At 41.6% G+C, this 12,125-nt stretch overlaps 1 protein-coding gene across 3 annotated transcripts in view; it reads right to left on the reverse strand.

Annotated features, from left to right (window-relative positions):
- The window catches only part of FAM110B (family with sequence similarity 110 member B), a 212,912-nt gene extending 201,551 nt beyond the window's left edge, over positions 1-11,361 (reverse strand). For 2 of the 3 annotated variants that reach the window (XM_084618544.1, XM_084618545.1), the window contains exon 1: positions 10,948-11,339. The gene's annotated coding sequence lies outside the window, so the exon portion shown is untranslated. Of the gene's footprint in view, positions 1-10,947 lie in introns of all 3 variants that reach the window. The other variant, XR_014710143.1, reaches the window with a different exon arrangement.
- Between the last annotated feature and the right edge of the window lie 764 nt (positions 11,362-12,125).

Consider the following 12,125-nt stretch of genomic DNA (forward strand, 5'->3'; position numbering starts at 1 on the left):
GTGACACAGCAAATTTTGCCCCAGAATGCACCTCAATTTGTATGCACTGAAAGGAAAGTATGCCAATTTGTGTGTTAGCTTTCTTAATTCTCACTTTTTAATTCATTTTTAAAGAAAGACTTTATCTTAGACAATCTAATACTGTACAACTAATAAATGTTGTGTTGTCTGTTAGCAGATTTTTGGCTTTAAGAGTTTTGACTCTTCCTGTGAGAGGAAGATTTTTCCCAAAGGAGTTATGCAATTTCATATAACAAATGTAAAAACAAAGCTACTTTTGTTTAAGTACTGCAGATTTGGTTTGTTTTGGGGGGAGGAAAAGAGAAGTGACATTTATCAATTTATAGCTAAACCTATATAAAGGAAGATACCACCATGAGCAGGCTTTAAAGAAACATGGTCAACTTAAAATTTCTCACACACGAATTTCTTACCATCTACCATTACAAGTAATTCCTGGAGTTACTATAACAAAGATTAAGGGGAAAAGTATTTACTTTGCTTTCTAGTTCATTGCATTGTGCATTCAACAGCACTTTGTATATGTTCTGTTTCACTAGAATCAGTTTCTCCTTTTCTTTGTGTGGATCTTTCAGACAGAAAGAGGGAAGAGAAATTTTTAAAAATAGGAAAATGTGGTCTCAAAAATACACAAACTGGCAGGAGGATTCAGGGCAGGCATAGCACCTGAAACTACTCTTTATTTCTAAAACTGATCTCAAATTGACAGTTTCCCTTTAACCTACCACATCATTCAGTTTGCCAAGACAGGAACCAATACTGCGATGAGATCCATGTGGGCAGACCCTTGCACCTGCACAGGGCACACCGCAAGACAGGGGCAATATAGAGTAACCTCAAATAAATGTAAGAAATTACTGAAAATATCAGAGAATAAGTATAAGAAAAAGTAGTGCCTTGTGCCCTGATCCTGCAAAGAGATCTAGGCAGGTAGCCCTCACACAGGGTCCCCAAGGGATCCATGCAAAGACTTTTGCACCATTGTGTCAAGGATGTGCCCATGCAGATCCATATGCAGGATTAGGGTTCTAGTCTCCTATCTAACGGGGTTGTTACAATGACTCATGAATATTGATTAATGAATCACTTTGATTATTGTTAAAATAATTATGTACTGTATCAAATTTTATCCAGTGAACTTAGGTAATATATCTGACAATATCTTAAATGGGAAAATAGTTGCTCACTCGCAGTAGCTGGACTGAAATCTGTAAATTCTCATTCACGCAGCCTGCCATTTTAACTGATGAAAAGTTACAGCTCATTGAAACTTTTAGCATCTAGTACCCCAATTCCTAAAAATTACAAAATGAGCATATTTGGGGAGCTCAACATCAAAACACTCCAGAATTGATTTGGGAAGATGAACAGCAAAACACTCCAGAATTGCCCCTACTTGAAAAGAAAGAAGTAATATGTTTGGTAGGAACTGTGCACTTAGATTTAACTTGCACATTGCAGTCTCTCAGAATTTGAAACTAGTGATGTTTAGATGACTAAATTTATTAATTGTGCTATAAAATGTTCCTCCGTTTAGGTGTATATTCATCAGATTATACAGCACTACGTGCTGCATCCAAAACTATAAGAGTTCTTAACTCCAAGATATGAACATAAGTATGCTGTCATTTTTGGGGCAACAACCTGGACCTGAAGAGCTATAAGACTGATTAGAGTAACATCATTAAAAAAAATCCAACAGCATTCTATGAATCATAGAACTAGAGTCATCCAATACAAATGGACAGATATGGCCAAATTCTGCATGGACATACACCTCATGTAGTCCCACGGACCTCTGCTAGTTTGCACAGTGTGTATGTGAGAAATTGATTTGGCCCACAGAGTCTATTATACCCGTAACTGGTTATAGACTAGTATTTTGCCAGATGATAGAGGCAAATTATTATTATTTATTGTAGCACCTAAGAGCCCCAGTCATAGACCACTGTGCTAGGTGCTTTACAAACACAGAACAAAAATACAGTCCCTGCCCCAAAGAGCTTACAATCTAAGTATAAGACAAGAGACAACACATGAACACGCAGACAGATGGAGGAGTACAAGGAACCAATGATACAACACTCGTCAGCATGATAGGTAATGGTGTCAGCACACCAGCAGACTAACCTTTTGTACGTGATGATGTACATAAGGCTGCACTAGTCCACGTGATCTGCGTCCACCCAGTAATTAATGACATGTCAAAACATAAAAACAGACTTGACTCATAATGGACATAGACGCGGAAAGGAATACAGTGACTTTTACCCCAAGGCATGTTAATGGTTCTTCAGAATCACAACAACAGCTACCCTTATCAACTGGTAGAGTAAATAACCTTAAATTCTATATATGATGTTTAACATGATACTGAATATACACAAATGTGAAAAGGGACCCTTTACACTAAATGATAAAATAGAAAATCACCTAATTACCTTTTTGGAAGCCATTGTTAGATTTATATAATTAAAAAAAACACCTGAAGGGATTCTTGCCTTTTGTCTGCTTTGTTTCCATGCAACTAGGTGCAGTCGAGAGATGGAAATAAACTACCCTTCCTTTCCTTCTTTATTTTCCCCAATTCCCCCTTCCTTTTTTTTTTTTTAAACCGCATAGTAGGAAAATCAAGGGGAAAATATTTTACAGTTGCCATTATAGGCATCTGTAAAATCTCTCCGTGACTTAACAAAAATAATGATTCACTGCCTTCTTCCTTTACCACCTCCACCCCCCACCCATTCAAAGCTTGCTCTTATAATGGAACTTGAACTTTTTAATACATACCAACATTCCTCCCATTTTTATGTACAAGTTTAATTAATGTGACCACTACCCCTTTATGGCCCCATTCACAAATTCACTAGTAATTCTATCAACTATCCTCATATATCTCTCTCCTCCTGGGGTAAGTCTACACAGCATTTTGGAGAAAGCCTTCCAGACTGGAACAGGGCTAGCATGGCCAAGGCTAGTGCTCTATAAATAGCTGTACAGACAGTGCTTTGAAGTTGAAGCTTGGGCTGAAGCTCAGACTCTGAAGCCTAGGCTCCAGCCCAAGCCGCAACTTCAAAGTGCTGTCTGTACAGCTATTTTTAAAGCAATAGCTCAAGCCCCGCTAGTCCAAGTCTGTCAACCCAAGCTGGGAGGCTTGCTCCAAAAATTGCTGCACAGACATACCCTCAGACTTTTCCTCTCACTCTCGTTTTCCCTCCTTTGTCCATTCTCCATATTTCACCTCATTCTTACCCCTCTCTCTTCAGTCTCTCATTTCCTTCCACTTCTCTTCTCCTTCACTCCTCCTCTATCTGCATTCAAACTCACTATACATCCCAAACTCATTCTTCTCACCATGCACACACACTCTTCCTTAGAGTATATCTATACTACAAGTGCTACAGTGGCACAGCTGACACTGTAATACTGTGGAGTAGACATGGAAGGGGTTTTTCTGTTGCTTTAATAAATACTCCCTCCTCAGGGGTGGTAGCTAGATCGACAGAAGAATTCTTCTGTCTACCTCGCACGGTCTTCCACAGGGCTCAAATTGGTTTAACTACGTCTCTCAGGAGTGTGAATTTTTCACACCCCTAAGCAATACAGCTAGTTTGACCTAAATTTTATGTGAAAACCATGTCTTAGTCTGTAAACTGCAGTATTAAAGGACCCTCTTGTTTTCTCTTGACTGAGTTTAAGAAGATTTTAGATATATTTTCACTGACCAGAACAAGCTTAAAAATTTCCTCACAGTTATAAATGCAGTTTTTCAAACTCAGATTGTAAAAGCAAATTAATAAAGTGATACTGTAGATAAAAGACAGGATGAGGAGTGAGATCTACATTACATACTATACTTTGCAACAGATTTTGTTTGTTTGGGTTTAACTAGTAATTTTTAATCCTTCAGTAGTAGTTACCTACCTTACTTACGCAAGTGTTGTCTATTAATATTTGACACTAAGATTCTCAAATGAAAGGAGCTAAAGTCACATAATTTTAATGATAATATTTTAACAATAAGCAACACATTCATATAAAGCAGAGACAGGAGTAAATGAAAACATGCAACAAATGAATACTAAATGCCACTAAGAGATCCACTAAAATTTTTCTTGAGTTTCTTAAATTATCTTCTTGACTGCTTATCACAGTCTCTTTACACTTATTTCCTACAAGGAACACAGATATTTCAAGTTTGCTATAGCTCCTCTTGAAAGAAAGCATGCATTTAAAGTGACCATTAAAAATCTGGACTATCATATTTTGGATTAACTTTGCCTGGGTGCTCTGCAAAAGCATTACATCCCAAGAAAATTATCCATATGCTTTATCAATTAAAAACCTTAACTGGCATAAAGCAATGTCAAAGAGCACTGATGTTGCTCTGATACATAAAATATTACCCAAAACGTCTTACTTCCTTAATGATTCTTCCAAAAATCTGTCCACATTAGTGACATACATTTGCCTTCTGTTTTAAACAGTCTCCTTTGAATTTCAAAAGCCTGAGTTTACATTCTCAAAGCCCAGCCCTGCAAGGTTTACTGTGTGGTGCCTGAACAGAGGCCCAATTAATGCAACTAGGTTCTGTCTGGGGCCTTAGATTCCATATATCTGCTAAATTTCTTTATTAAATGGTCCATATGTAATTTTGTTGTCATCCTTCTTGGAGAAGAAGGAAGCACTTGGCTGCAATTAAAGACTGTCTGTAACAGCGGCTTAGCAGGCCGGTGCTAGGATGCATCCTTTGTCTGTCTGCCCTTGCTCTCTTTGGTCAAAGAGTGAATTTTAGTGCTTTGGCCCCCTGATTAAAGCAAAAGTCTGCTCCTTCCAGGATAACAAAGGTCCCAAGCACAGAATTAAAATACATCAGTGGTTTTCCTAGGACTACAGCATTCACACCTGTTATAATTCAAGGCTTCACTACCAACCTTCACCCATCATCTGGCTAAAGAGTTCTTTAGCCCTCCCTAAAACAACAAACGCACACCTTTTTTCTTAGGCCCCTTACTGCCAGGCTCACAAATCCTGGGTCACATGGATTTCCACACTATCCTTCTAGGTGGCACTCAAGTGGGTGAGAGGGCATGTCTTTTCTCTGCTACAGGCTCCAGCCCAGGACCCTAAACGTGAATGCCTTTCCCCTATAACTTCCATCATTGCACTATGCCTTCCCCGGTCCTTTCCAAAACTACTTGCTTTTTATTCATACCTAAAGGGACATGATGGGAGCAGCAAACAGGCCCTAGGTGGCAGATCCTACTCAGCAGACAATGCATCTGACAAAGTGGGTATTCACCCACGAAAGCTTATGCTCCAGTACGTCTGTTAGTCTATAAGGTGCCACAGGACTCCGCCGCCATTGCAAAAGGAACTCTTAGAACAAGAAGTGGCATGTGATTGGAAAGCCATGGAGATAATAGTTGTTGGCAGACGTCCACAAAGTGAAAGAATAATCCTTTTATGTATCAAGGGGTTCAAGTAATTCATTCTGACCTCCATCCTAGATTTCTCTATTTGTGTGTTTTCTTAGTTGTTCGTGTTAGTTTGTGCTTATTTTTTAGTTAAATTTCTCCTCTTCCCCCATATGAAAAGGGAAAACAACACAGTAGCCATCAGAGGAAATACATACTCACCCCTACCCACTCCTACCATGTGACAGGAGTATTTCTTGAAATGGATTGAGGTTATAAAAAGTGAGTAGGCCGGGGGTGGGTGGGGACGGAGGGTGAGTTCATTCAATTACCAGCATGCCTACGTGTCCCACCATTACTACAGAATTGTTTCGTTTCTGTTGTTCAAGGGGTGGTGTTAGGGGAGCAGGGTTAAGGTTGTTTGGTTTATCTGAACTGTGCATTTCTTTACTTTCAGACATTTACATGTAATCTTAATTCTGAATTTCCAGTTCGTGTTTAGGAAAATTACAAGATATATTTAAGGGATTTTTTTAAATTAAGCAATCTGTATACATTTACAACCTTAACTGTAGTTTATGCAGGTTTTTTGGCCTGGAAATTGTCTTGGGTTTTTTTCTTTGTCAGTTTATCTCCCCAATTTGGAATACCAAAATATACTTTCAGAAAAAGAGTCACATTACTTTCCCCCCCGCCTTCCTAGGAATGTTCCCACACTGAAAGTTTCCAATAACAATCTGAGATTTCACATTCCCACCATGTCAGAAGTCCACAAGGAACAGACACTGAAAATGTTGATACTAATTTTAAAAACTATAGAAGAAAGAAAGAAAAAAGTAATATCAAAAGATACAAGGTAGTAAAGTATGGTGAATTATCTGCATATGGAACTGGAAATTATCACGGTGTACTTAGGGTTTGTTAGAAAGGTGTACCACTTTAACTATGCCAGTATTGTAAAAACAGAACACACTTTATACTGATCTACTGTAGCCATTCCATACGAGAAAGTGGAAGTCACCTTTATACCAGTGTAATTACACCCACACCAGGGTTTTTAGTGGTATAACTATTTTGGTAACAATAAAAACAAAAAAAAATCTGTACACCTAAAAGTTATCAGGTTAAGGGCAGATTTGTCCTTACAATCATTTTGTCATACTGGAATGGCCTTTCATAATGAACATGGACCACATTATCAGCTCTTGTGAAAAAATCCACCAGAGGAGAAAGTTACAAGAAATATTCCACATGGCTGAGGACATAGGAAACTTGATCCCTCTGGGAAGGGATCAGCAGCTGCATGGAAGAGGCCATGGGCATGGTTGCTTAACTGCATGGTGTAAAAGCATCTCTGTAAAAACCCTACAGTTGAGGATCTCAGGACATCCACTCTAAAGCGCCTGCCCCTCCATTTCCCCATGATGGCCGCCACCACCACAGTTAGCTCAGTTGCCACTGAAACCTCCTGTGGCACCTGCCTGCTACCTCCAAAGACTGTTAAACCCTGAAGAGGAAGTTAACATTGAAACACAAAACAATAATCTGTGACAGACTGCCGTGTAATTTAGGGCCCTTTTGACTGGGATCATGCCATGGAGAGTAGCTGTTCTGAGTTAAATCTCAGCCACAGCTCTCGGGACCATGGGCATATGACAAAAATATCTGCCTCAGAAAGGGCTGCTAATAATGGTTAAGAATGCTGCATAGCCACATCTCTGCCACCCCTTCCAGATATCACATTTTCTGCACAGATAAGACACAAACATGCAATGCTGACGCTTAACTTTATTTACAGTAGTCCCATGAATACATGCATAAGTGCTTATTGAATCCGGGCTTTAATCACTCTGTGCAACAGAGGAGGTTGCTGGATACTTTGCAAGTTTCAGAAAAAACGATTCACCATAGAGTGAGTCTAACAGCGCAAATGACACTCTGATTCTTTACTCCACAAACATATTTTCATATACTTAGGATAGGGCTGTCAATTAATCACAATTAATTCAAGCGATTAATTCAAAACAAATTAACTCAATTAAAGAAATTCTTTGTGATTAATCACAGTTTTAACTGCACTGGTAAACAATAATTGAATGTCAATTTAAATTTATTATAAATATTTTTGGATGTTTTTCTACATTTTCAAATAAATTGATTTCAATTACAACACAGAATACAAAGTGTACAGTGCTCACTTCATATTATTTTTAAAACAAAAATTTGCACTGTAAAAAAGATAAACAAAAGAAATAGTATTTTTCAATCCACCTCATTCAAGTACTGTAGTTCAATCTCTTTATTGTGAAAGTGCAATTTACAAATATAGATTTTTTTACATAACGGCACTAAAAAAAAAAAACACAATATAAAACTCAAGAGCCTGTAAGTCCACTCAGTCCTACTTCTTATTCAGTCAATAACTAAGACAAATAAGTTTGTTTACACTTACGGGAGATAATGCTGACCACTTCTTATTTACAAGGTCACCCAAAAGTGAGAACAGGCATTCACATGATACTTTTGTAGCTGGCATAGCGAGGTATTTTTGTGCCAGATAGTCTAAATATTTGTATGTCCCTTCATGCTTTGACTACCATTCCAGAGGACATGCTTCCATGCTGATGAGGCTCATTAAAAAATGTGTTAGTTAAATTTGTGACTGAACTCCTTGGGGGAGAATTGTATGTCTCCTGTTCTGTTTTACCTGCATTCTGCCATATATTTCACGTTATAGCAGTCTTGGATGATGACCCAGCACATGTTCGTTTTCAGAAGACTTTCAAAGCAGATTTGACAAAATACAAAGATGATACCAATATAAGATTTCTAAACATAGCTACAGCACTCGACCTAGGTTTGCCTGTCGGATGTCTATATTTTCTAACTAGTCCCAGTTACGAGTCTAAGAGGTTTTAAGCAATGTCTCCCCCATCTCCCTTTACAGTCAATTCCACGGTCTGACTCCTTGCCCTGTGAGCAGTATTAAGGCAGGCATTAAGGATCTGAAATGCCTTCTGAAATCTGAGGGGGATGAGGTGTGGAACGTGCTTGTCAGAAGTCTTCAAAGAGCAACACTCCAATTCGGAAACTACAGAACCCAAACCACCAAAAAAGAAAATCAACCTTTTGTAGATGGCATCTGATTCTGATGATGAAAATGAACGTGCGTCAGTCCACACTGCTTCAGATCATTATTGAGCAGATCCTGTCATCAGCATGGAAGCATGTCCTCTGGAATGGTGGTCGAAGCATGAAGGGGCATATCAATGTTTAGCACTAAGGAATGGATTAAACTGATCTTTTCAGAGCATTTTAAAATAAGTGAGGCACTCAGTTTAAGTCTACACACGCACAAAGCTGTGCGCATACACTATCTACTATTAAGAACACACAACAGATTTTGTATGTAGGACAAGAAGTGAAAAACATTTTTGTAACAAATTAACATTTATACTTTTATAGCATCAGCCCTATGAGCCATACTCTACAATTGAACATTTAGCATCAATATGTTGGAAAAGGTAAGGATATAAACATTTTACAGATGAGGAAACTGAGGCTCAAAGGTTACTTTCCCAAGATCACCCAGGAAATTTATGAAAGAGTTAGGAATACAATTTTTAAAACCTATAACTAAGTTATTAAAAGAACTACATTCCCAGATCTTTTAAAGGTATGTTAAATCTTTAAGGCAAGAAAACTAATGCTGTCATTTTAAGTACAAGGGACAATTGCATATAATGAAGCAAAAGCAACTATCAGCTTCAGTATGTCTGAGTTAACCTATGTGTGATCAATTTTTGATCTTTAACACTGAGATAACAGGGATCAAGATGCAAATTACATGAATTTTCACGTTAAGTAAAACTTGCAAAGTTAAATGTTTAAATGCATATACTTTTCAGATTCTGTAACATAACATCTTATTGTACATTCTATTTGCTTAGACTAGGTTTTTGAAAGACTTCTTTCCTTCACAGACCATCTCCTCCCCCTACAAGTGATCACATATTAGGTCATATGACACATCACTACCTTTCCAACAGTAATGTAAAACAAATTGACTTCGCTGAACTCTGAGCAATGGCTCTGAAAAAGTATTTTCTAAGAAAAATATAATATATATCATAATAATAGCAGGAAAGGGAATATAGAAAAACCCCTGGTACATTTCATTTTGGATAAGTCTTCTCTCTTCCCTCACCTAAAGTTTCCTCCAGAGTCAAATCCTCCCTTGAAACAAAACCTGTCAGTGGTCCTTAAAAAACCAGTCACAAGACAGGACTAATTTCATGTAATGTTGTGACAGATGTGTACCAGATTCTGCACAGGGCATTAGCCTGACCCACAGGAAGAAGCCTTGTGCTTTACCCTGCATCACAGAGAAAGAGAATTAGAGGAGGAAGGAAGTCCACACTTCTTTCTGAGTCAAAAAAACACACCCGAAGGGTTAAACAGCTACTCTCAGTTTCTGTCTCCTGGGCCACGTGTTTTCCCTTGACATTAATGAGGAATTTAGGAACAAGCAAACCACTTTATTTCTGAGCAGTTTTATAGTGAAAAAAAAAAGAGTTGGGGGACTTGTCCTGTTACTGGAGCTACAATAACCTGGTCTTAAGTAAAAAGAACTAATAAAAATTTGGCACCGCAATTTGTCTCTATGCAGAGAGGCAGCTGGGCTTTCCAACAGCAGGGATAGCCCACCACATTATTGCATCTTATTCTGAGAAGTGAATTGTGCACTACTGAGACAACCAACCTTTTCACTTCTCTTTGTCACTCCCCCCACCCCCAACCCACCACTGCTGCTTAGGCACCGATCCTGCAAACACAGAGGAACGTGAGTATATTGAAACATGCCTTAAAGGGCAACAGTGGCATTAAAATCAAGTGCATGGAGAAAAACTGTCAGCGCTCCAGGGTTCGAGACTTCCCAACTAGGCAGCAGGATCCTGCTGAGTGCATCTGCCCTGTTACGTTTAGTATCAGCTATCAAATCCCTCCAGCATCAAACATTTAACCCTGCAAGGAAAATCCTTCCGAAAGCCTTGTGTGTCCAACCTCTCCATCATAACTTTTCCCTCTCTCTTTGCAGCTACAAGGGCTGCAGGCTCCGTCTGCTCACACACAAAACCCAATCCCTCCCCCCTTTAAAAACAGCTTTCCGCTTCCCGAGCTGCTGGGGAAACTTCCACCCCCTGCTGTCACAACTCCAGACCCAACGAGCCCGAACCAGACCCTACATCGCAAGAGGAAAAGGGGGGAGAGGGGAAGACACGTGAGGTGGGGGGAAGAAACACCCCGACGCCCACAGATGTTCTTGCAGAATAAGCTGCTACCCCCAGAAGCGAGCTCCGGGAAGCCCAGCCTCCGTGCAAAGCTTTGACACCGAGGGGGCCGGCAGCGGGAGCTGCAGCTCCTTGGGACAACAATAAGCGCGTGCAGCCGGGCACTGCCTCCCCCCGGCTCCCCGCTCGCAGAGCTGCCTGCCGCGCGGCGCCCTTACCGTCCCTGCCGGCCTCTCGCGGGCGCCTCTGCTCCGGGGGGCGGCTGCGCGCAGGCAGGGGGCAGCCGGCCTCCTGCGGGGAAGGCGGGGAAGCCGCCGCCGAGAGGAGGAGGCGGAGAGCAGCGAGCCGCGCGGTGGGCAGGCGCCTCCCGTGCAGGCAGCGCTTCCTCCCGGCACTGAATGAAACTCTCCCGGGCGCCGCTGCTGCTGCTGCTGCTGCTGGCGGCGGGGGGAGGCAGAGCGCAGCCGGGCTCTTCCCACTGCCCCCACGCGCGGAGGGGAGCGGAGCTACGGGCTCGGCCGTGCCCCGCGCCTCCCAGCGCCTCGCCCGCCCCCCGCCCTCGGCTGCGCCCGCCTCCCGGCCTTTGCCTAGGGTGAGCGGCCGCTCGGGAGTCGGCGGCTCCGCACGTCTGGCGGCGCGGCGCAGCCCGGGCTGCAATGGTTTGGTCCACGCTGAAATGGGGAGGGACTGGGGGGGGGGGTGCTGCACACACAATGGGCTGAGCCGGGCTCTGGGTTGGCGCGGCTGGGAGCCTCCGTCGAGCCAGGGCAGGGAGGCAGGGGGCTGCAACCCAGACACGGGCAAAGGGTCACCCCCCCTGGGCAGCCCAGGCTGGGGTCAGGGCTGGTGCGGGGCTTCTCTACGGGCAAACACACGCATTCACCACCGGGCTGTTAGACACGCTCTTGTGGCGCTGGAGGGGAAGCTGATTAGCGGCCCCTTGCCAGCCCTAACCTGCGATGATGTGAGAACTGCTGCATCCATTTTAATATTAGTTGCATGAAATAAAAGAGTAACCGTGACAAAAAATAATGGGTGATATCCTGGCCCCATTACAAAAGGAGTGTTGTTATTGGCGTCAATGGGGCTAGGATTTCCCCCAGGTGATCTTTGAAAGCAGGGGACGAGTCAGGATTTCACCCAATAGATCCTTGAAAGTGGGCTCCAGAAAACGTACTTCACCATAAAATACATAGTTTTGGTGAAATACCATTAAAGAGGGGATACTTCAGGCAACGTAGGAGAATTTCCAAAATAGTACAGCTGTTCACTTTCCCTTTGTACAAGAAATGAGACATTCACTTACAGAAGATGTTCATTTATTTTGATCATTGTTAACTGGTCTATGTGGCATGCTTTAACGACAGTAGTTAGACGTGCACCAGTGAAAAATCTA

Source organism: Lepidochelys olivacea (genome assembly GCF_965140295.1).
Source record: "Lepidochelys olivacea isolate rLepOli2 genome assembly, chromosome: 2".
Classification (NCBI taxonomy): Eukaryota; Metazoa; Chordata; order Testudines; family Cheloniidae; genus Lepidochelys; species Lepidochelys olivacea.